Raw genomic sequence first — 26215 nt, forward strand, 5'->3', positions numbered from 1 at the left:
TGGCACACATGTATTGTGCAGATGAAGCCCACACATATATGGACCGAACACCACAATATGTGTGGGAGCCACAACAGCAGTGGAATGATGGCAAGAATGGCAGCACGAAATACTCACAGCCCACTACATAACAACCCCTGACAGCATGTCATATGGACAAAGACTGGTATGTAGGTGGAGGACAGAGGCTTGAACACAGGCCCATATGTGAAATAGTGTTGTCATACACTAAGCAATCGCTGGTGTTACAGGATAGTTTGCAACACACCCTTAGTCAGGAATATGAAATTAGACAGACAAATGGATGTAGCCATGTACTGATACACTCAACACATACACTGCCAGTAATATATCTGACACGGGGCCTGTGTGGTACATAACAGTCACACCTCTGGCCGTCAAGTGGATAGGCCCACAGTTGAGAGCTATGCAGACAGATTGCATTCCATGTTAAACTAGTATGTACACACAAACCTGGTAAAACTGGTGTTGTACAATGCATACAACACTACTCACACTCTGTCTGTAGATTTGGAACCTCATACAAATATGTAGCTAGCCTAAGTGTGCACGTTCTCTTGTAAGAGATAGTCCTTCATGCTTTCTGTAACACTGCTGCCCACACACAGGAAGGATGCCCACCATACAGAAAAGGTAAAGGGACCATGTCCACATGATGTAGGGATTTATAGTAGTGGGTTGCCATGACAGTGGCAATTGGAAGTACTACACAGCATGCTGCATGCAGGTAGCAAGTGGAGGACACTGATTGGTGCAGATGCCATCACCTGATCATTTGCATCACCTACAAAAGCCATGCTGCAATCTATTCAAAGCAGCTCAATCCATTTACGAGAGAGAGAGAGAGAGAGACAGAGAGACAGAGAGGCAAAAAAAAAATACAACAACAATAAAAAAAAACACCCATCCAGCAAACTATAAAGAAAAGACATCATTCCCACAACATATATGTGAAGTATATATGCATGTAATTGACTGCAGTACTTGGTCCATAATAATAGGATAGATGATGTGGAATGATTTATATGTGCCATCAGGTGTTGTATTGATGTTCAGCTGAACAACTGCTAAGGACAATAGAGTCTCTCTGTGTGGTTAGTGGGCCATAGCCATCAACTGTGCAGAGCAGCACTGACTGATAAGATATAATCCATCATAGTGTGTGTTGCGTAATGGGAAGCATGTATATTACTGCGACCAATAGCTGGTGGTGAAATAATGCCATAATGATGGACACGTGGGTTCCACAGCCCACCACTTGCAGGATACTCAGGTTAACCTGTATTGTAGCATGCTGGAATGCCATAAGTGTGTAATAGGGTTACCTGCAATCTGGTCCTACATATACCCTCCTAATGTTAGACTGTGTCCATATCTGTCTGTGTTGTAGCAAGGCAGAACAGTGCAGCTGAGCATGAAGGTATTGTGAGATTGTGGACCTGATGTCTGAATGTACCCCATATATAGGTATGTAGGGTCTATATTAGAACACTGAACATTCAAAATTTCGAGTGTTCTAATATTGAATCATATTAATCAAAAATTTAAAACATCGAAAACATACAGAACAGCAATTCTTTTCCTGGGGAAAAAAATCTCTGTTCCAAAACACATACACACAACACAAGCACACCAAACAAACAGCAATCCACACACATACACCAAAACTCTTACACCTAACCCTACACTAAACTATACATACACCACTAACTATACACTTACCTGAGCCCAAACCCTAACCTTAAGGTCCATCACTATTGCACAGTCACCTCACCTGCGCCCTAACCCTAACTCACCTACCCTGCCCTAACTCTTACGTCCACACAATCGGAGACTTACCTGACCCGTGCCCTAACCCTAACTCACCTAACCCGCCCAAACCCTCACATCCACACAATCGCACACTTACCAGAACCCGACCCGTAACTTTCCACCACAGCGCTGAAAATACCAAAGCAACAGAAACGGACAACTGAATTCCTTCCCTAGGAAAAAATTTGCTTTTCTGTTTCTTCGATATTTTCAGCATTCGCTGAAAACGAGTCAATATTAGAACACTCAAAATTTTGAACATGCGGTGTTCTAATATAGACCCGGTACGTATATGTGTAAATATATATATATAGCTGTCAGTGTGCTCAGCATGGATGGGTATGTCACATATGAACCCCTTGTTGAACACATTGCCCTTGCCTGTGAAGTATGGAATGGGAATATGGGGAAGTATGACAGGTATAGTTGTAGAGGTGGTCTGGGTTGGTAGATATAGAGGGCAGCCTACAGGGGTGGTATGTGAAACATGTGGTGGATAAATACCCTGGATGGTGTGTGTGGTCTGTGATGTGGAAGCCTCATGCGGCCAAATATGGACACAATGGGAACAAGCCTCCCACCCACATTTACTCACAACAGCAATCAATGTCCCAAAGGTGCCTGGCCTGGAGGCTGAGTAGGAGGAGCATGTGGACCCTGTGAATGTGTACTGGGTGCCTCAAGGTGATGTAGCACACCCACATGTGTCTGTGGAGCCTGCTATGGAACAGACCCTGGACCTGACCTCTAGGGACAAGATCATGTCTGTGTGTGCCCCCAGGAGCGAGACAACATCCCTTGAGTTGGTTCCACCTGAAGGTAGTGCTGGACCAGCACATGAGGAGGCCCCAGGGTGGGTCCCACATGTGATGTGACCTGGTAATATGGGCAGATGAGTTTGGAGAGGTGGTTCTGCTGGCAAATATTCTCTAAACATGCTATTGTGTCATTGTTATAGACATACGTGAGTAGTAATAATATACACAATCCTGGAACATGTCCAACAGCATGCATAGATATCCCCAATAACACAGAATGTCAGATGTGCAGCAAACACATAGCAAGCATACCACAGGCATATATGGAACCATAGTGGCCCGGACAATGGCATGCAGGTGAATAGTCTGTAACAGGCTAGCAATGACAGCGTCCACACAGGGAGCATGTCTACAAACACATAGCACAAAGCGTGGTACAATACAATATCTGTTCCACTGGTAGGTAAGCTGTAGCCATACCTATTCAGTTGTGTGTACAGTTTGTTGTTGCTGATATGGTGGGGGGGGTGACAGAGATGTGTATTAAGAACTGTGGTAACCTTGCTGTATGAGTTGCTCAGACATGTTTCCATCTTTATGTCTTTCAGGCAAGATGTCTGAGCATGTAGCCCAGGCCGGTATGACCCTGACCTTGAGTAGCATCTTACTCTCACCAAGAATGATGCCACAATATGAAGAGAAGACGATCAATTTCAACAATTGGCTTAAGTATTGGTGTCATTCAAAGGGGATCCAATGTCTGTCAGCCTGGGATGACATGGTCGACAAGCCACAATGCTTCACTAGGGACGGCTTGCATCTGTCACCCCTGGGCTTTTGGATATTGGCAAAGGCTCTTGCTTCCTCCATAGTGCCTTTTTTAGGCAAGGCTCAAAAGACAAACCCACCTCCATAGGTATCACAAGGGATAAGAAACTAAGAGTAATGCTACTCAACGCCAGAAGTCTAAACCTCAAGATGCATGCACTCGAAACTCTCCTTAGCATGGAGAACATTGATATCTGTGCAGTAACAGAAACTTGGTTCAAGGCTCCCGAGAGCACCCCGGCACTACCAGGTTATACCTCATACCATGCTTTTCAGCCCCAAAACTTGGACAGAACCACAAAAGGAGGGGGAGTATCAATATTTGTCAAAGATACCCACACCTCCAGATTGGTGGCACAGCACGAAGCATCAGAGACTATCCATGTGCAACTAACAGTGGGTAAAACTGCCTTCCAGTTTATAGCCTGCTACAGACCACCCTCCCAAACCCAGAAACCCCACTCGGCCTTCCTGAGAACACTGGAAAATATGAAGATCTCTCCAAACACCATTATATTGGGCGACTTCAACTACCCAAACATAGACTGGGAGCATTACTCTAGCTCCAACACCCTAGCCCAAAGGTTCCTAGAATTTATAAACTCAAATGCTATGGAACAACTTGTTACCACTCCCACAAGAGGGGAAAACATACTGGACCTGATCATCACAAACATGGGGAGCAAAATCTCAAAAAGGGAAGGCATCTCTGATCAGTATTAGCAAAAAACTACGGGCACTCATAAAATCATCTAAGGCCAGCTTTGAGAGAAAAATTGCACAGGACACTAAGGCTAATCACAAGGCTTTCTTTAGTTATGTTAGGAACCTGGGTGGGAATTCCCAGATATGCTCAGAATTACTCCAAAATGACAAAAAATACATTGAACCCACATACATTGCCAACATCCTAGCTGACAGGTTCAGTGCAAACTTCTCCCCCCCTCCCCACCAAAAGGGCAAATATCTATCCCAGCAGAGTGCTGCCCCCCTGACATCTCAGATGCTCAGGTAAGAGCCGCCCTCTCCAAAGCAAAAAACACAGCATCAATGGGACCAGACGGTGTCCCGGGCTGCGTTCTACATGAACTCCAAGAAGAGCTAAACCCAAACATAAAACTACTGTTCAATCTCAGCCTTACTACAGGATATGTACCCAAAGAGTGGCGTACAACAACAGTGGTCCCTCTTCACAAAGGTGGTGCCTCAACGGATCCTGGAAACTATTGCCCCATAAGCCTGACTAGCTTGGTCTGCAAAGCTATGGAAAGGATCATCATGGACCTCATAAATAAAGATATTGGAGACCTACAGACACTGGATCCTACCCAGTTTGGCTTTGTTAAGGGCAGATCCTGCCTCTTAAAACTGGTCAATTTCTTTGAAACAGTCAACAAGGCCATTGACGAGGGGAAGGTGGTCCACACAGCCTACCTGGACCTCGCAAAAGCCTTTGATACAATACCCCACTCGGGCATTATAGATAAGCTCACCAGCTTAAATATAAACCCCTATGTCACTAGATGGGTTGCAAACTGGCTCAAGGACAGAACCCACATGGTTAGAATTGCTGGAGCCATGTCAGACTCCAAACCAGTTACAAGTGGCATCCCACAAGGCTCAGTCCTGGGACCTCTCTTGTTCGATATATATTTCTCGGAGGTACAGGCCAACACGGAAGGACTGTGGCTGACCAAGTTCGCAGATGACTGCAAACTGGGTGACATAATCGACTCTCCAGCCAACACAAGCATCTTCCAAAAGGGCCTCATAGTAACAGACAACTGGTGCCAGAGCCATGGCCTCAAGCTAAACACCAAAAAGTATATAGTCATCCCCTTTGGCAAAAACAAAGTGCCCACAAATTACCACATAGGTGGTAATCCATTAAGTACAGAAGAAGCAATTAGGGACCTGGGGACCCAAGTTGATAGCAATCTCTCATTTGACAACCACATCGCCAAAGTGGTTAGAAAAACATTTTATATAGCCCATCTAATCATGAAGGGATTCACATCTAGATCAGGGGAGGTCATCGTGCCTCTTTACTCATCCCTCATCAGGCCCATAATTGAGTACAATGCCCCTTTTGGGATGTACCTTACCAGACACCTGCAGCAACTGGAAAGACCTCAAAAGTACCTCACCAAGAGGATCAAAGGGCTCAAACAGATGCCATATGCTGCCCAGTTAAAGAAACTCCAGCTCTACTCAGTGGCAAACCGCCTGCTCAGAGGCGATCTGTGCCTGACGTATAAAACCATGTCCAACCCAGAATTAACAGACATGCTGCACCTCAGAAAATCCAAATCCCATCGAGCTACACGCTTGAGAGACTTGAACCTCAGCACTGAAATAAATAGGACATGCTGGAGGGACAGATTCATAACCCAGAGGCTCCCTTCACTCTGGAATAAAATCCCAGTCCAAGTTAGGCAGAGTCCCTCATTGACTCTCTTCAAGAGGAATCTTGATGAGTGGATGGGAGATCGTAGGTTTACCCCTGGTATCACTTCTGTGTCACAGTTAGACAGAGGCACGGTATACTAACCTCAAAAAAGGGCATAGCAAAATTAATTTAAAATGGGTGGCGAAAGCCAAACACACTCTGGCTAGGCTTGTAAATGCCCTAGGGCAGATAGCCTAGTATGAACCTATGAACCTATGTCACATGGACGGCTCCCAACTTACTCAGCTGCTGAGAACAACATAGTGATAAACCACCTAATCCAGCACTACCCTGTCCTTTTTGGCAAGGCCGCCCATGAGCAGCAGGAACAGACCACCCTGTGGAATGACTTAGTCCACAGGGTCAATGATGTTGGACTGCACAACCGCAGTTATGAGCAAGTCTGGCATCACTGTTCTGACCTGCTTTGCAATGCCCATCGGGGTGCTGCTGCAGTCCAGGGCATCACCTCGCAACAGGGGGCGGCTATGCCATCCATCCCCCCCAACACTTGTTGAGGAGCTCCTGACCAGCCTCGTGGCACCTGACAGTCTGCCTAGCCAACAACTGCCGGACACCATTGTGGAGGTGGGTGCTACCCACACACTGGCTGAGGAGCATGCAGATAAGGCCACAGGGCACATCACTAGACCACTGTTGCATATGCATCCACATGTGTACAGGTAGAACATGCATATCTGACATGTCATAGACATAGTTTGTTGCTGCATAATAGTGATAAACAGATTTGCATATGTGGTAGTATTGTGGACATGTACTGTTGATGTACTGTAATGCTGCACCCACCTTGTAGCAATGCCACAGGTGTAGCCACTGACTTCGCAACTCTCACCCTCTTATGTAGGTCCCTCTGGTATACCACCAAGGCAGCAGCCTGTAGCCGGTGAGTATGGTATATGTTGATGCTTGCCAATACACCGGGTATGTAATGGTTATGGTATATTCCATGCACACATCTAACACACCTACCCAGAATGCATGCTGTACATGTGCATGTATTGTTGCTGTTAAATGTACAGCATCACAGTGGTGACCATGATGGGGTAGTGGAAGGGTATGTCAGACACCTGCAAGATAACTAACATCCTGTCATTGCGGAATGTGTCCACAGGAAGTAACATAATGGTGGGAGACATGGTCTAAAGCAGGGACATGTGTGAAACATCACCCCTATACAGTGCAACAACAGTGTATATACCAGTAGTACAATGACAACTGTTACAGAGTTATGCTATGGCATAACATATTACTGTGATTCACATTATCAGCTGGGACTAGGCTGTAACATGTGGTGTGCAGTGTATGGGACACTGCAAACTGACAAACATGTGCAGGCCTTACTTGTCAAGCATCTGCAAAAAGGCTGAAGGTGGGGAGGGGGTGTCAGCATGACACACCAGTGCACTGCAGCAGGGATCCTAAGGATGCTACGAATGGCTGTATCTGGACACAGTCAGGTTCAGGAACTATGGCAGATGTAACCCTACCCCCACAGCAATAGTGATGGCAGTGTGTGAACACCAAGGGATGTGCACATGAGTAGACCTTGCAATCATGCAGATTTGGGGGACATGTATAGGAAAGACTGAACATAGCACTGGCAAATACAGATGGCTCATGCTAGTATACCCCTACCTGGAGTAGTGACTGATGTAGTACACATAACAATAGGTGCAACAAACCGTCATGATAAGGGTGTACACACATATGCACACACAGAGTGTATGCATCATGGTCAGCTTCTGCACACCTAACACATTCTGTAGACACTGCATGTGAATGTACAGGACATAGGTCACATATTAGGCTCATGTACTGTTAATATATGTGGTGATGTGGTCCCATCACAGATCAAGGAAGGGTGCGTCATATCTATAAGGGTGTGTACACTCCCTATAGCCATGATATGATTTGATGGTTGTCAGTGTAATAGTATTGGATTGGTCATACATGGTCCGCTGATGTTGAGATCTGTAAAACTGACATCAGGCATTTACAAATGACATCTGTCCACATATCATCCCAGGTATGTGTTGCTAAAAATATAGGGGCTGTGACCATTAGAGCTGACATAACTGATACAGTACTACACATTCAGCAATGGGTTGCACACCTGTGAGGTTTGGTGCACAGTACATGGCAGGGTGCAGAACAGGTGCACAGGAATACTGCGTACATGGGTGCAGTGGTATCCAGGGGAAGGGGCATCACCTACTAACACAGCACATGCATCACAAACATGTATATTGCTGTTAGCATGGATTGACTATAGCTGCACTGCATGCTGTTGTGTACCAGATGTTATGCATGTTGACAGATGGGTAATAGGAGGACTGTGTGTACTATCATTGTGTAACATCACCTGTATATGTGTGCGCGTGTGTGTGTGCGTGTGTGTGTGCCTCAGTAGGTGGTTATTTTGTCTGTAGGGTCACTGGTGAAGTGGAGGGAGGGTGATGCATGTAGGATGTGTGTGTGTTTGTGTGGGTGTCCATGTATGCACATGTGTGATTGTGGGGTTGTTCATGCAGCAGTACTTCCCTTTGGGATCAAGCAGTACATGGACATGGACTGACACATGACACACCAGGAATACTTGTCATGTATGTAATCACAGGACAGATAATAGTATGATAAGGTCTGTAGCATGAAATATGCATTGGGAGGGAAGGTAGACACTAGGTATACCCTTAATATCACATTCGGCAGAGAGGTGACTGACAACCCACGAATACAGCACTACAGATGCATTGGGGAATTAGTAGACAGCACCAGGGAGTGTATGCATATATTACAGTTGTCACATGATAGGTTGATTAAGCAGCATATCTGGCATGTACTGAGCCATACTTACACATGACACTCCAGTGCGTGATATTATGGAGTGAACATAGTAACCCATCATATATAGGGGCTATGCTCTTGATGTCTGGATATACACAGGGTGAACACCGAATGACAGCAGTGAGGCCATTTAAAACCACTCCACTCAGGTCAGGGAGGTAACGGAGTAACAGGTCTTGTGTTGTGATCACTTGTCTAAGCATTTAGATGAGTGATACGTTAATGAGTGGTATTAATGAGTGTATGTTACCAAGTGTGATGCAGGATGGAGAACGCGTGGGAATAAATGTGGGACTGTCTGTAAAGTCATGGACAGGTAGGTATTAAGGTGGTATGTGTGTGTGTGTGTGTGTGTGTGTGTGTGTGTGTGTGTGTGTGTGTGTCTACTGTTAAGTAATGCTGTACAGGTCTCAAAGTACATTTCTTGTTTTCCCCCACAGATGGAGAGGTGGGACAGAGTCCCTCCTGCATGCACTCTGATGTCGGTGTCCATACAGACATCAAAGATGATGATAGTACTGTTAAGGCACAGGTTGGGTTGTCAGGGGCCGAAACAGCGCCATCATTTGACATCCCCTTTTAGCCACCCCAACTTCGCACACAGTTTCAGTGCCTATACATACCCCATCACCAGTGGTCGTGGCAGAGGGACAGCTGGCGTTTGGTGGCAGTGCACAGGAGAGTGTAGTAACCATGCCTATTGTGTCTGGTCACAGCAGGTATAGCCAGATGTCCGGCATGGTACCACATAGACAGATGTCCCAGGTTGCTCATGGTAGGGCCACTGATCATCATGCCCTTGGCAGATGCACCACAACTGGTACCAACAAGTGCATCTTTCAAGCTGTCATGGCAGCACAGGCACATATGGAACGTTACACCAGACACAGCCTGAGGCTGCAGAGGGCTGCTCTCACATCTGCAAGGACAACTTCCATGAACTGTCTGGTGCCATCCATGATTATACCAAGCTCATGGATAGATGGTCTGGTGAGATGATGGCCCTCATCGACCATGGTTTGTCAGTGCTTGAACGTGTGGTGAGGGTGCGGCGATGGCCGTGTGGACATAGGCCAGCAATGCCAACAGCTGGCAGTCAATGTGGATGTGCTGAGACACCAAAGGGCTCCTGTAGTGGCAGTACCAGCCCCAGCATTGTGGGGGGGAGTGCTGTCCACACCACAGCACAGCAGGCCAGGAGCATGTTGTCCTGCCCAGTCCAAGGAGGGACTTGGCTCAAGTGACATCTGTCATCATCAGGGGAGAGTAGCACATTGAGGCCTGTACCTGGATGTGCCCATGGAAACCTTGGCAGGCACAGTCCATGTGTCTGTGACCGGAGGCAGTGAACTGCACACCCTGCCAGGTATGGTCTGCAGCTGTCCACAAACACGTGTAGGGCAGCCACATGTCAGAACTGTGTGCATGCATACCCATCCACTATACGGACACACCTAGGGCAAATTTATACCTACACACACACCACATCACCATGCCCAGTTCACCTCATTACACCCCTCACCCACACACATGATGTCAAATGTATGGCCCACCCTCGGCTTCTGGCAAACCAACAACACACCCTGTGCATATGATGATACCTGTGCCACATCCCTGTCATCCATAACATCGATGCAGGGACAGGCTAATATGGTTCTGATGCACACGGTGACTGTACTACAGTGTACCAAAGTACTGCAGTTTAACACGTTGTCAGGAGAAAGTTTAATGCATACATGTCAGGTAGTGTAGTCGTCCAGCAATGATGCATTATGCTGTTAGCAACACTGGTTGATTGTGGTCTCCATAATGTTATCCATTGTGTTATAGGTGTACATGTGTCAGCACGAGGATGGTCTGCAGTCATATTCCACAATGAGGTATGGCACTGTGGTGACACCATGGCTGTGACATATCTGGGGTACAGTTGAACACATGTCACATGTTTGTCTAACAGTTATTGCTTGTGCCACATGGACAGATGACCTGCTGGGATGTGTATAATATGCAACCTGATGTAGACCATCCACATACACGCACAATTTTACTTGGCAACACTTGGACTAGACCCTACCTAGGTATGTAGGGCTACTGAAGTGTGTGGCTTTCATTGTACACACCACACAGTATTTAGAGTGAGGTGTGTTCCAAGTTACATGTTACATGCAGTACATCCCCAGACATGTACAGTATGCTATTGGGGGGTGTAATGGGTGTATATGAACAATACATAGTGTGACATACCTTCAGATACACATTAACAGACACATAATAGGCAGACACATGTCCAATAGACCTGGGCCTATCGCTGCTAACTAACTTGACCATGTGCCCAATGTGTTACAGGTAGGCTGCACACAGCACATGCATAATTGGGCTGGATTGTGGTATTAGTTACCTGTATGGTTGATGGTGACAGTATTAACCATAAAGTGGTACATTGGACATATACTGAGTGTACCTTGGTGTAATGACAGGGTACACAGCACCCACATCCCCCAGTGGATATTGTACTCCCTTAAACCCATGATGACACTCTAACATACCCACCATCACACATTGCCCACAACTGCGATACAATCCATTGTATATCCCATCAGTGCTACTACAGGGATATGCATCTAATGTACATGCCACTGGCATAGTAGGGTGTTGCATTGTCATGCCTCACCTATGGGCAGCAACAACACTATTACTACTACTGTGTGGCAATGGGTATTATAATAGGAGTATGTGGCCTTGGAATGCTGTGCCCTACAGATATACGGACATGCACACATACACACACATGCCAGAACTCAATGGGTATCCCATGCCTATCGACCCGTTTGTACAACACTGTTGTGCTGGTACTACAAGGCTGGTGAAGCCGGTATGGAGAGGAGCGTAACAGGGTACATGTAATGTCCCATACAGCAGCAGCCACAACAGACTATGGCAATGGGTGTTACAGTGGTTGTGAAGGCCCTCATGGAATTCCCAAGTACAGGTGTGCTAACACAGAGACACTGTTATACTCAGTAATACACACGTACACATGTGTCAGTTCAGGGGTGCATTGTTGAAGGTGGTCATAGCTGTGTACCTAGCTATTGTCCATGGAAAGATGGGTTGCATAGGGGATGTGTGTACAGTGGTATCCTGCCACCTGCCATGTGGCAGCAGGCAATCTATCTACAGACACTACTGTGGTGACCCTTAGGGTGAGAGTGACATGCATCAGCCAAACCTCTGGATGCCTCCTGCACATGGTCACTGAGGTGATCAAGTTGACATGTATGCAACGTGTATTACAACACATGGTTAGTGTCTATGATGGAGACCTGAACCCAAGCATGTTCTGTTGACTGTGGTAGTGTAGTGGAGGTACCCGAGGCAAGTGGTGCGTACAGGGTGTTGTCTCCTATATGTGCCAGTTCTTACACAGCTGGGTAGACATGTCAGTGTTAATCAAGCATAGGTTGCCTGCACATATCCCAGCTAGATACCTGCCATCTGCACATCTGTACAGGGAATGACAGTCATCAGCTTGGCAAGTAGCTATGCAGTAGGATGAATGTGTTGAGAGATAGACATTTGACAACAATATGTATACCAAAACTACATGTTGGAAGCCCTCACTAACATGTGCTGTACAGACGGTAGTCTACAGTTACATTCCACATGTCGGATCATTATCCAGTAGGGGATATATACTGTGACACAGCTCACACACCAGAGATACAACAGGGAGGCCTCAGAGTCCAGCTATGGCTGCAGGTGTGCCTGTTGTCAGTACTACATTTAGTACTCTACTCTTGCCTGGGAAAACACTGTCAACAGTAGTACCACCATGATACATTACATGCCAGTGTTACAGCATGTACCCTGGGATAATACCCCTGTATGTAACACATTCCCATGTATAACAGTGCTGTACAGGCCTCATATACTTCTGTGTCCCAGACATGACACTCACACCCCTTTCTACTGTAATGACAGCACATAGGCACATGTATTGTACATGGCATTACATACACTTATTACAATTGTCATTACCCAGCTATGTTATCGGACTGGGTGGTGTGAACTGGTTACCAGGGATAGGCCATGCTTAGCAGGTATCAACATTGCTCCAATATAACAGCTAAGCTGATTTGCGCACTGGTAAGCAAAGCCTACACTGTGTAAGCACCCATACGTTTACCCATATCTTAGCACCTCTTAGCTTCTCGCAAACCTGTGCAAACACACTTAAAGCTGCTCAAAACTGCCTTAACCACTCTGCATCCCACAGCCCTTGTTCTGCCCAGCAAAAAATGAACAGCCCTTGCAGGTCTTGAACCCAGGACCCTGTACACTATAGTCACAACACTTAACCACTACACAATGTGAAGACAGTTGTTGCTTTTCCAATATATCTGACAATACACATATTGCTTAGTATTGAACAATTGCCTTTATTTCCACAATTGTGTAGTACTTCTTATTAATATGACTGTTGCATCACATACGTTGTTTTATCATAATGTACAAATATCAGATACATACGGTGAGATACATCTGGGAGGGTATACACAACCATGCTGTTTACACATGACAGGAATATGTACATATATGTGGATATATGTCGACATGGACATACACATGTATAATCATACATATGTCTGCATACACATTAGTATAGTGCTTCATATATATATGGCCATGTGTAGATCTCTTTGTGTGTGTGTGTGTGTGTGTGTGTGTGTGTGTGTGTGTGTGTGTGTGTGTGTGTGTGTGTGTGTGTGTGTGTGTGTGTGTGTGTGTGTGTGTGTGTGTGTGTGTATGTATATATATATATATATATATATATATATATATATATATATAGATAGATATAGATAGATATATGTATATATAGCTATATATGTATGCACATCTGATGTGTACAGATACGCCTATTTATGTAGATATATATGTATATATCTATAGCTATATGTGCAAATATATCTATCCTGAAATACCTATTACTGTCAATATATATGTAGATATCCATCAGTATTTGTGCATATGTATCTCTATCTGTATATGTGTAGACATATATTGCTGTGTGTATATATATATATATATATATATATATATATATATATATATATATATATATATATACATATATATACACACATATGCATATCCATCTAGGTATGTTGATATGTATATGTGCATATATCTATATAGATATATTGATAATTATATACACATATATGTTCACCATATGTCCAGAACATGGAGTGGAGTCCTACCCCAGCCCCAATACTCCTAATCTCTTAGTGCAAGGGGATGTCAGGTATGTATTGCAGGTATATAGACTGTAGACTGTTGCTCCTGTAATAGAGGTTGAGTTAACAGACATGTTGTATGTGGAAGGTCACATCTGCTTTTAAGATGTGCACCATTGGCTACTAACAGACATCCTAAGGACATCATAGTACAATACCACTGCTAGCACAGTAATAATCCTGTGGACTACAGCAGAGATATGGCCAATAATTGTGGACAGTCTGACACACTCTGGTCAGTCCAGGGGTATACACGGAATCCCTTAGTGCAAGACATGTGGACCAAGCCTGTCAATGTGGATGGTAACAGCCATGTGGATGGGCATATCACGTAAATACTGGAATACATTTGCCCCCTTAGGTTATGCATTCACACACTCCTGTCTGTCATGACACATAATAAACGCTGGTTCAGAGGCCACATGGCTACATACTACCCACTAGCTAGTGACATACATCTGTACAGCATCCCACTGCTTTGTCAGAAATAAATGACAGTTATTGTGGCCCATATCTGGACATAACATCACACTGGGTAAGTACACTAAGCTGCTAGGCATGTAACAAAGCACTGTGCAGGCTACAGGCAGACTGCCACAACACTGGTCTATATTTCTTATGAGGGAATACACAAGTACCTGCAAATATAGCAGGCTCTACAGGCATGTCACAGCACAGAGTAACAGACACCTGTGTGAAAGTGCATAACCACAACCAATGTGAACACAGCCAAAGCCACATACGGTAAGCTAGCTTAATATTACAGGATATGGACTGTCTGATCAACACCATCCTCATATGTGCCACTCACACACTAACCCTATATATACTGGGCCCCTACACAGTGTGGTCCGATGCCTGTCTGTGGTATGGGACATGTGTGTGTTTTGCCCTATAAACATGTAAGCCGATAGGGTGCCATACACTGGAGCAGCATGTAACATCAGATAGAATAGGACCAAGAACAATGACATCTACCACAGTCAGTACACAGGCCAAGGTACGTATTCGCAATATATACACTGTCGACAATCACCATAAGTGCACAGACCTCATTACTGTACACACAACCACAGACTGCCCAGGTTATGTCCTCAAATGTAACCCCTACTATACATAACATGTGTAGCAGTCTGATATCTCACTGGCTTGTTATCAGATATGATGTCAATAAATAATGGTGTACAAAACATATGCACCTCATACTGTATGACATATGTACAAAGGTTGACAAAGCTGTGGGTGGAGGCACAAACACAAGGCCAGTATTGACATGTTGCTGTGATAACCTCATACATTTACTGCTGTAGCAGGGTTTGTTGTGACATATGTCCTATGAGGGATATGAAGACAGACTCTATCATGGCTGTCACCCTGTACTGACTGCAATCCTCACACTATACTTCTGCAGTTCTCAGATAGGTGCTCTGTGAGTAACACAAGAAACAAAAGGCACCACACACTGCCCATTCTGTACTTGACCCTACATATGGGGGTTTCCTCAAAAACATAGCACTGTCATGACAGGTATTTAAACATGTAGACCAGCCATATCCACACACCCTGTTCAACTGACATTACTCCAAATGCAGAATAGCAACACTTACATTCTTTAGTCATGTCAGGCACATTCTTCTCCTGTGTGTTGGCCTATTCCCACAGTGTATGTTGTTAGAGGTAAATCCTAAATCCATCTGTGATGCTGTTTGCCAAACACCAGATCTAGGTCCTGCTCACAGTGAATGAAGATTCCCAACACCAACATGATTTCCCTAGATATTGGAGTGTGTTTCCATGCAATTGGCTATGGGAATGTTACCACGGCTGTTCCACATGCAATCAGCTAGAGGAGGGCTGCAATTTGTGCAGAGGCCATCAGCTGATCATGAGCATCACTTACAAAACACATGCTGCTGCCTAAGCAAATCAGGTGTAGTTCTCCACATCCACCAGAGAGGGAGTGAGAGAGACAGAGACAAAGTAAGTCAGTGAGGGTGTTAGAGAGTAAAACCTAAGCATGTTTGTGTCACACACCTACCAGCACAGGCTTTCAAACCCCTGACTGACTATGTTTTGCTATCATATGTCTATGCAGTTATTGCATGCGCCACATAGCTTACATGTTGAGGAGCTGTCCAAATGTATATGTGATGGTGAATGACATCTGCAACAGTGATATGGTAGTGATATGGTAGGTGTAGTACACGTGCTTGTCCACATGAACAGGTGTCAGCATCAACAAAGCCAAACTCTCTCAGGGACTCACACACATTGACACACTTGGCAGGGTCAGGAATACACTTCCTAGTTAGTTTGCCACAATACGGTACTGTGCAGGTATTACGTGTACCACAGGGGTTATCTGCAGGTTATAAGGGCAAAGGGTATGTGAAGGTGTCTGACATCAGCATGCTTCAGTATGCTAATGGGAGTTGTAGTGAGTGTGAATGTGGTCCAAAGCATCATACACCACACACACAGACACAGGGTGCCAGTTCTGACATGCATGCATGCATTGCTTCATGGATGTGTAGCGGTTGACTGTGCCAGCAGGCTATACAAGGCTAGGTGAAGGGTATACCTTGACATCAGGACACATGACAATGGTCTGCAGTGTGGCTCAGGGGTGTAGTGTCTGGATTGGCCCACACAGGTGGCTATTGTATTCACCATCCAGTCACCTGGGTAACTATTGTTTGTGGCCATTGCTGTGCAATGCTTGCCATGTATGTGTTCTTTAGTCCATGACATGGACACTGTCTGGGATGTGCACACGTCCCACATGCATATACAGTGACACGTGGAACTGTACCTGGGGTGTCTGGCCCATGTTGTGTACACAGACTGTTATTTATCAGATGTGCCTGTCCTGGCCTCATGTGGCGGGAACTGGTAATGGTCAGCAGGTTGACACTGCACCTACATCGATAGCATGATACAGGTATTCCCTGCTGTCAGTGGCATCTGTCCATATGGGGCATGTGTTTAAGGCATAGTATGTCCTTTGAGGGTCATATTTGAAGGCACACTGTATGTACATGCCTATTGTACTGATGGACAGGGTGCCAAGCCCTCTGTAGTCCACTGCAATCACACCATGGTTACCATCTGTGGGCAATATGCAGGGTACTACCAACATAGCGGTTCTTGTCTAGGCAAGTGTGTTTGTGCATGAGACATGGGTTGAGAGTGTTCTCTGTGTAATACAAGGGTTGCTAATTTTGTTCACCAGGCCTTGATGCCACCCCAGCCTCTTGGCTATTTCACATCTGTTATCCTTGTAAGGTGGACATTGTGACATATAATAGGGCCACCGTATAAGAAATTTTCAAAACCCACTCCACAATGAGTCCAGTTGTTACACACTCACAGCCACTTCCACACTGGATACGAATGACAAACACAGACACTCACACACACACACACACACACACACACACACACACACACACACACACACACACACACACTTACAATATCTGGGATTAGAACTCCTAACTAGTTTATTACACTACAGCATTACACAGTTATAGGGCACGTCATGAGGATTATTGGAGTACTCCTTCCCCACAGGTGTATTTCACTGGGGAATGACATCAGCAGGCTTGCCAAAGAAGGTCATTGGATGTTGTAGTGACTGTGAATGGCCTCAAAAGCAATGCACCCTACACAGACAAAGAAACACACACACAAACATGCACACTTGCCTTGTGTGGGAAGAGAACCCCTACCAAAGTACTATATCACACTACAGCATTACACTGTTATAGGACGCACCACAGAGACTACTGGGTTACTTCTTTCCCAAAGGTGTATTTCACAGTGAATGACATCAGCAGGCTTGCCAAAGTAGGGCATTTGGATTGTAGTGAGTGTGACTACCCTAAAAAGCATTGCCCCTACACAGACAGAGACACACACACACAAGTTGCCAAGTCTGGGATTAGAACTCCTACCTAGCTAGTTACACTACAACATTACTCAGCTTTAGGATGTGCCTCAGAGATTACTGGGATACTTCTTTCTTAAAGGTGTATTGCAAAGTGGATGACATCAACAGGCTTGTCATAGTAGAGCTATGGGGAGGGCAGTGTGTGTGGATGGGCCATAACTGATTCATTTAGAGGTAGACACACCACACGCAGGTTTATATTCTGCAGGTGCGTGTATACAACTGCTAGATGACTACTGTCCTGTACAGTCATGTTGCATAGCTAGCACTTGCACCACAGAGTCTGTAATGCTGACAGATACCAGTGGCTAATTTCTACAGTGAGTGACATTTACACATAGTGCAGTTGTAGCCATTTGGCTGTGCGCTGGGTGGGACAGGCGTCATGATGGACGGCTCTTTGTCACTGTCACTCTCTTCCACACATCTATGTATTTCTACTTTTCGCATATTATAGTGAGTTGTCCTTGGATATATGTATGTATTCCTATCCAATGTGTGTGCAAAGCATGACTGGTGCATACCGAGGAGTGTATGCACTAACATCTGTAACTGTCAGATATATATGGTCCACTGTTGTTGGCAGACATGGGCTTCATTTGTTTAAGTGTGTGAGCATGCCCAGTATGACCTTTCAGTATGTTGTTGTCTGATATTGCCTTTGTTTCTCTAAATGTTTGAGCATGCCCAGTATGCCATTCTGTATTGAATGTGTGGATCCATTCCAGGTATTTTGTACTCCAGTGCAGACCTTTGTGTTCTACACCTACAGGTAGCAAACTGTTTCTGCAGGATATCTGTAGATCAGTTGGCAATATGGGGTCAATATGTGCAAAGGATAGTGTGTACTGTAGGTGATTGTGTCTGTGCTGCTTCTGCTACATTGTACTGGTGTTAGCAGAGATATTCAGACATGTGTACTGTTATACACGGTGATGTTTTATGTCCTCAAGTACTGTCACAATGATGTCCTGGGGAACACAAAGTGAATGCAGCTGTGTCCAGTATCATGGGCAAACACCTACGTATTCATGGAAAGTTATGCCATCCTGGAGGGGGAGCTGCAGACACTTACTGCTGGGTCTGTGTATCCAGGTCAGCACCTTGGTACAGTGCTGGCAGAGGATCTCATACTTGTACATTGATCGGTATGACAGTATGGCCTTATCTTCCTGTGGCAATACCTCACAGCTGTACAGATTCACACAGGTTACCCAGAGGCAGGGGTCATAAGTCAGGACATTACCCCTATTGTGGTGTATGGGCAAGTTTGTAGCCATCCATTTTTGTGTTTGTAGCCAGGGATAGTATGTGCACACGGCTGTGTGTTGGACATTGAACATTCCATGCTGCCCATGCTCCCACCCCCCACTATATTATTCTATCATCTTCCATAAATTATGCATAGATTCTCTGATACTTTCCCTAAAGTTATCACATCATCAAAGCTGTGTTTTGGTGTTGGTCCACAGATCATGCAGTGGGACATGGTGAACATGTTACTGGTTTTTGTCCACATGTCCTTACATATGGCTTATGTGGAGTGTGGTAACATACATTGGCAGTACGGGTGAGACACAGGCCTTTGGCAGAGGCCTGTAGGCCATTTGGTGGTGATGCAGGATAGCTGTAGCAGGCCATTTCATTCTGTCAGTCCAACAGTCCCAGACTGCCATACAGTATATTCCCCTGGGGTGACAGGGTACGTATGCTAGGTGTTCATGCCAATAATTTCTATTAGTATTGATCAGGTGGTGTGGATGCTGGCAGGGTGATACTTACAGCTAGGGACACACCTGCATGGGACACCTGCACTGCATGCTGCATTCTTTTGCTATTGTCATACTCCAAACAAACAGTAAGGCAGAGAGCTCGACGTAAAGCCAATAAATATTAATTTGATAAAATCACAAATAAAATGAGCACTTTCAGGCCATATGCCCTTCATCAGATAAAACAGAGAACTGAATACTTCATATTTAAAATATCAAACATACTATCACAACTCAGTATTTAAATATGAAGTATTCAGTTCTCTGCTTTATCTGATGAAGGGTATATGGCCTGAAAGCTCTCATTTTATTTGTGATTTTATCGAATAAATATTTATTGGCTTTACGTCGAGCTCTCTGCCTTACTGTTTGTTTGGACTGTTGCTTTGTTTTTGGCAGAGTATCTTAGTGCTGAAGGAATTTTATTCTTTGTTTTGGACTTTCATCTATTGTCATACTCAGGTGGGGGTCATATTGTACTCATTCCCAACAGCAGGGATACGAACAGAGAGGTACCCTTTGAGTGAGCTGGTTGCATGTGTGCTATGGACACTACTTGCATCTGACTCACAGATATGCATGGGACATTCCAGTTATGCTGGCTTGTGCAGGGACATCACTTTCCCAATACATCAATCCTATCACCTTAGTGATCTGCAAGTGTTCGGCCAGATGACATTGGTATTCCCTACTACAAGCCCAGATAATGTGATGCATACCTGTATGTACAATTCCAAGGGTGTGTCCATTTCACAGTTACACATTATATACTGTACGTCTGGGGTACTTTTCCGTGTGTACAGCTTGAATATTTAGCCCAACAGTCATGCCATGTCCATCTTTCAGATGTTGACACATATTACCACCATACATTTACAATGGCTTACTGCTAGCATGTGTTATACTGGGGGTGATTGTCTTTGGTACTGCAGTTATGAGGAGTTGGCCCTGTCATCGGCAGTAGTGGGCAATAGCCACCAGGTCAAACCTCAACATGCATACATACTGACCACTCTCATACAATATGAAACACACACTAGCCTAAGACACAAATGCCTGCATATTGTTCAAATGCTACAATCTATCCTGCTACTTTGGCCACCTCTGGTCATCTGTGCTCCACTGGCACTATACCTACACATACATTTTACTACATGTCTACATCGGATTGGGGGTGCACACCCGACTGTTACTACATTTCTACATAGGATTTGGGGGGCACACCTGACTGTTACAACGTGCATATAATGGACTGGGGGGCACACCAGACCATTGCTACATTTCTACATAGGATTGGGGTGACACACCTGACTGTTACTACATATCTACATCGGGTTTGTGGGGGTGCACCTGACTGTTACTACATTGCTACACAGGATTGGGGGGGTACACCTGACTGTTCCTACATTTCTACATAGGATTGTGGGGCACACCTAACTTTTTCTACATTTCTACACAGGATTAAGGGGGCACACCTGACTGTTTCTACATTCCTACATGGGATTTGGTGGGGGCACACCTGACACTTGTACACATTTCCTATGACTGTACTGGTATGCCAGGTACTCCATTTCATTCTGTTTTCTAACCTGTCATGCTGACTAGAGGCATATCAGTGTACTACATGTCTTAGGTCTGATTGATCTAAATATTAGTTTCTGACTTCATACCCTTCAGAACTAACATCCCACTGCCTGACCTAATGTAGTCTGTCTGTGTAGACCTGGTAGGGGGAGGTTATCCATAGGCATCATTCAGAGGCCTTAGCACAGCCTTTGTTTGTGTTTGTCTATACCTCTCCTGCTGGCTGAGACTGTTGGGTATGTGAAACTCCCTGACTGGCATGTGTGTGTCATATGGACACACATGTGGCCCAGCACATTTCCTGCAGTGGGTTTTTTCACCATGTGTAGTACTGGCTACCATGGTGACACCAGTACTTGTTACAGATCTCATGCTGCCACTATAGGTGTCTACTATCTGCTGGCATCCCATTCAGCCACCTGATTCCCTTGCTTGCTCACATCCATACCATAGATATAAGTTTTCACATACTACTTCATTCAGCAATTGGTAAGGCGAGTGACTTAACTTGTGGGTGTGCCAGTATTGAGGATGGTGCTGGAGGGCTGCCTATTTTGGATGCACATAGCACACTCTCTATACTTGGTTGAGTACAGGTAGTGTCATGTTTGGTATCCCTTTTACTGCATGTGCGAGTCAGAGGGAGGTGTCATTCTATGGGTCCTTCCTGTGTCAGTGTATGTGCTATGCATTGCCTCTTTGCCAAGGCCAGGGCATACTGAGCATGCCTCCTTCTGCATACTGGGTCAGGCTCAGATTGTTCCTCCTCTGAGTTACTCTGTGCCTGTGCACACCTTGGCAATGGTAGGGTGGCTATGTGGCCCTGACCCATGCTGTTCCTGCTGTAGATGTTTCCGCAGGATCATATTTTGTAGCATGGCACATACAATGACAATTTGAGTACATGTAGCTGGGTAGTACTGCAAGTCTCTACGGATGTATCCAGGCACCAGAATCGTGACTTGAGCATCCCAAACAAACACTCTATTACAACTTTGGTCTGTGCGTGTGCCTCATTATGGAGTTCTTGTTCGGGTGTGTGTGCATTTCTGATGGGTGTCATCAGCTACGGCTCCAGTGCATAACCAGCATCCCCCACTAGATGACCATAAGGGATGTCCCCACTGGCAAATCTCTGGTACAGCTGTGTCAGATGCCAGATGTGCGAATTGTGATAGCTTCCAGGGCAGCCAGCACACACATTCGTTATAAAGCCCTGGGCATCGCACATGACCTGGCAGTTGATGGAGGGGAAGCCCTTGCGGTTGATGTAGACCCTACCCTGCTCACCGGGTGGTGCTTTGATGTATATGTGAGTGCAGTCTATAGTACCCACTACCTCAAGGTATTCTGCTAATTGGTGGAAGAGATGCATATTGCTGGCCAATGCCTCACTGGTGTTGGGGAAATATACATGCTCACCAGCATGTGCTGACATGGCATCCAGGAACTGGTGGTGTACCCTGGATGCTGATGCCTGTGAGATTCCCATGATATCCCCAGTTGGTCTTTGGAAGGTACCTGTAGCTAGTATTCTTAGGCCTACACATACTTTGGTATCCACTGGGATAGGTTCCCCTCTGTTAGTTCTGTGTGTGAGACGTAGTCGGCACAGCTCAACAGTTTGCTGCAGGAGGTCCCTGTCTACCCTATAGCGCTCCACTATCTTCAGCAAATGTAGCCCCTGGTAGGTTACCCTGGGTCTGTACAGTCTTCTCCGTCTCCTCACTGTGGGCTGGTCGACGGCATTCTCATCCTCACCACCCTCAGCCTTTTCCACATGTTGTTGTATGATAGCTATTGCAACCCCTATCATTTTGTTGCTTTTGTTTGTTAAAAATTCCCCACTTGTATACACCGGTGATGTAGAGTATGTGGGAAAAAACAGAAGGAAAGGTGTTTGTATACTTTATAGTAATGTTCTGGGCTGGGCTACTGCCTATGTAATTGGCTGATTCTGATACATTTAACCTGTCAGCTATGCTAGTTCTCCTTGATTACCTTCCTACTGCAGTTTTCCCTTCTCATTGCCTTCCTGTTTAAGCCTGGGGGTGCACAGTGCAAACACAGTTCTCAAATGTGTACAGGGCTGGTATTTCCTGGTTTTCTTTTTTTTTTCCTTTACAACCCGGTGCGTGGCGCGCACACCTGATTAGGCAATGTAAAGAGTGCTAAGCAGCCTCAGACACACCCCCTTGCTTAGCTCTGCTAAGTTAAGGGCAAACCCGAGCCGCAGGCTCCAATCCGCTTACAGTATGCCTGACACATACCCCCTATGATGTCAGCTAACTCCTAGGCTTGCACCAAGCTATTCCTGCTCTTACACTGTTGGGTGGTGACTAGCATGCAGAGGAAATCTGGGATTCAGTATCATTCCCCTCATTTACATAGGATTGCCTGCTGATGCATAGTTACAGGTCCCACACTGAGCCTCCCCCCTTAGTAACCACTATTCACTGGCCATGTTGTCTTCTGCCTGCTATTGAGTATAATGGCAAAATAGTGATTTTGTTTGGAATGCTTATTTTAGGCCTTTTTTTTTATTTTTCGCCCAATCCAGTTTGCGCGACACTGTCCTATGCTTAAACAACTGAGACTGGCTAAAAAAAATAAAAGTTGATTTTTTTTATTTTTGCAACTGTTTTCCATGCCAATGGCCATATATTTGGCCATTAGCATGCTTTTTACTTAATAGCCACCCTTTATTTGGAGCTGTCATGGCTCCATTTTGTAGTTTGCAGAAATGTACTCGGTTACTGGCTGTATACATTTCTGCAGATTACACTAGTCCTGCACGACCAGCTTCCAACTTCCTGGATTGCAAATTCACCTCATTTGCATGGATTTCACCTGCAAATGGGATAATTTGCATTCAGGGGCTGAGTCCGTTCAGGACTAGTGCAGGAGCGCTTGTGCGCATCCCTACAGCTTATTCCTGGATCACACAGCAGACATATTGCGTGCTGGAGCTCCTGCACTAGTCCTGCACACCGTGCAGCACTTGCTGAATCTGTGGGTACAGCATGGCATAACTAGGAGGCTGTACTCCTGATGTGCCACTTACATCATGAGACACTAAACTCAGGCCAGTTCTGTCTGAGTTGCTGGCAGTTTATGTTTATGATAATTATCATTTGGCACTTATAAGATGATAATCATTGGTTCTGTGTTTGCACGTTTACATCATGTATCTTACTTAGAAAAAATCATTAGTACTTAAGTATATACATTTCTTTTAAAAGTATATGCCACCTATAGTCACTATTTACAGTTTAAAAGGCTTTGTTTCTCAACCTGCTTATTTTGCCATATCCAGCACCTTATTTTACTAACCTTGTAACTGGTAAATTTTAAAAGATTGGTCCCCAAAAATAGTTTCTAGCTGTTTTTTATTATTGTGTTTAAAAGTGAGTAATGCAAAAATGGATCAACATTTTTCTATGACATTTTAGGAAAAATATCTATAAAACACCTTTAGACTGGATTCCTACCAGCAAATTCAAAGGAGCAGGAGCAGTTTGCATGCTAATGTAAAAATAATAAGATCCACTTGTACACAGAAACAGATACTTGCAACAAAGTTTTACATGTCTTTCAGAGTTTTTACGTATTTTAATATGAAGGGAACAGAAAACACTTTTGTCAGCTGACAGTTCTATAAATACCGTAGGTTATTAATTTCCACTGACACTTCTGACCAGTGTTTCATGAAAAGATCCCTTCTCCATGTCATACTTATTTACTACTGGTTCTCCTCCTATGGCAAAATCAAAGAATATTCCTACACAGTGCCACTGATCACACAAATGAGTTTGCTATCACTGCATGTCAGTAAACAATCCTGACAGACTGAAAAAACTGTCACTTGCCTCTTGTAATTATATATTATTTTGTGGATCAAAGTAAAATTGTTATGTGGAGTCCATTCCAATGTACTCCATACTGTATTGTATGTCAGTGAGAGTGGGATATTGTCTCACAGTTTTCTAATCTTTCTGCAACTGCATGCAATACTACAGGATAATGTAAAACATTTGTAGAATGATAGAACAAAAAAAACATAATGAAGATCTTTGCATGATTTCCATTATAGCATTCTGCATATGTTATACATTTTTATTGCAAAAAAACAAAAGTACACAGGGAATGTCTAAGCCAGCACTGGTATTCACAAACTTTAATCCAGCCATGTAATACACAGTACATTCATAAGCACATACACTGTATTAAATAGCGTTTCCGTCAAAGTTCCATAGACTTCATCAGATGCATAACATTGGCCATACCTCATGCAGATGGGCCTGGAACTTGCATCCCTGATGTACCCATAGGTGAGTAACTCATTAAATAGTGCAGTTCAGAAAAATTGAAGGTACGCACAAATAAATCACTTTATAGAATAAGGTATATCCAAACCTCTCAGCTGTCCCCAATTTTGTCTCAAAATGTTGCTCTCTCCCTAATAATCTCTGTGCAAAAAAGCAAATTTGGAAGAAAACATGGAGAGTTTACAATTAATAAATAATTGTAATGATAGGAGTTATAGATTACTTTTAATTTCAGAAATGCATGTAGCTTTTATTATTTTGTCAGCTGCTCAAGTTAACAGTACTGATATTAAACAAGTGTCCCTTTTTTGACAGGTTCCCAGCTGTATTGTGTGGCTATTTTATATTTTTCCATCACATTTTTGGTCCGTTTTTCATAAAATTGTGGTTTTCTGGCAAATTACTGGAAAATCATTAAAGATTGAAGTTAGAAAATAATGACAGACATTTGAGTTTCTGATTTCATACCCTTCAGAAAATTCATACTATTGCAATACATACTATTCTATTATCTTTCTAAGTTTATAACAGCAGTATTTAAAAATT

This window comes from Protopterus annectens, chromosome 10.part0 (assembly GCF_019279795.1).
Source record: "Protopterus annectens isolate FY-2018-M chromosome 10.part0, PAN1.0, whole genome shotgun sequence".
NCBI lineage: Eukaryota > Metazoa > Chordata > Ceratodontiformes > Protopteridae > Protopterus > Protopterus annectens.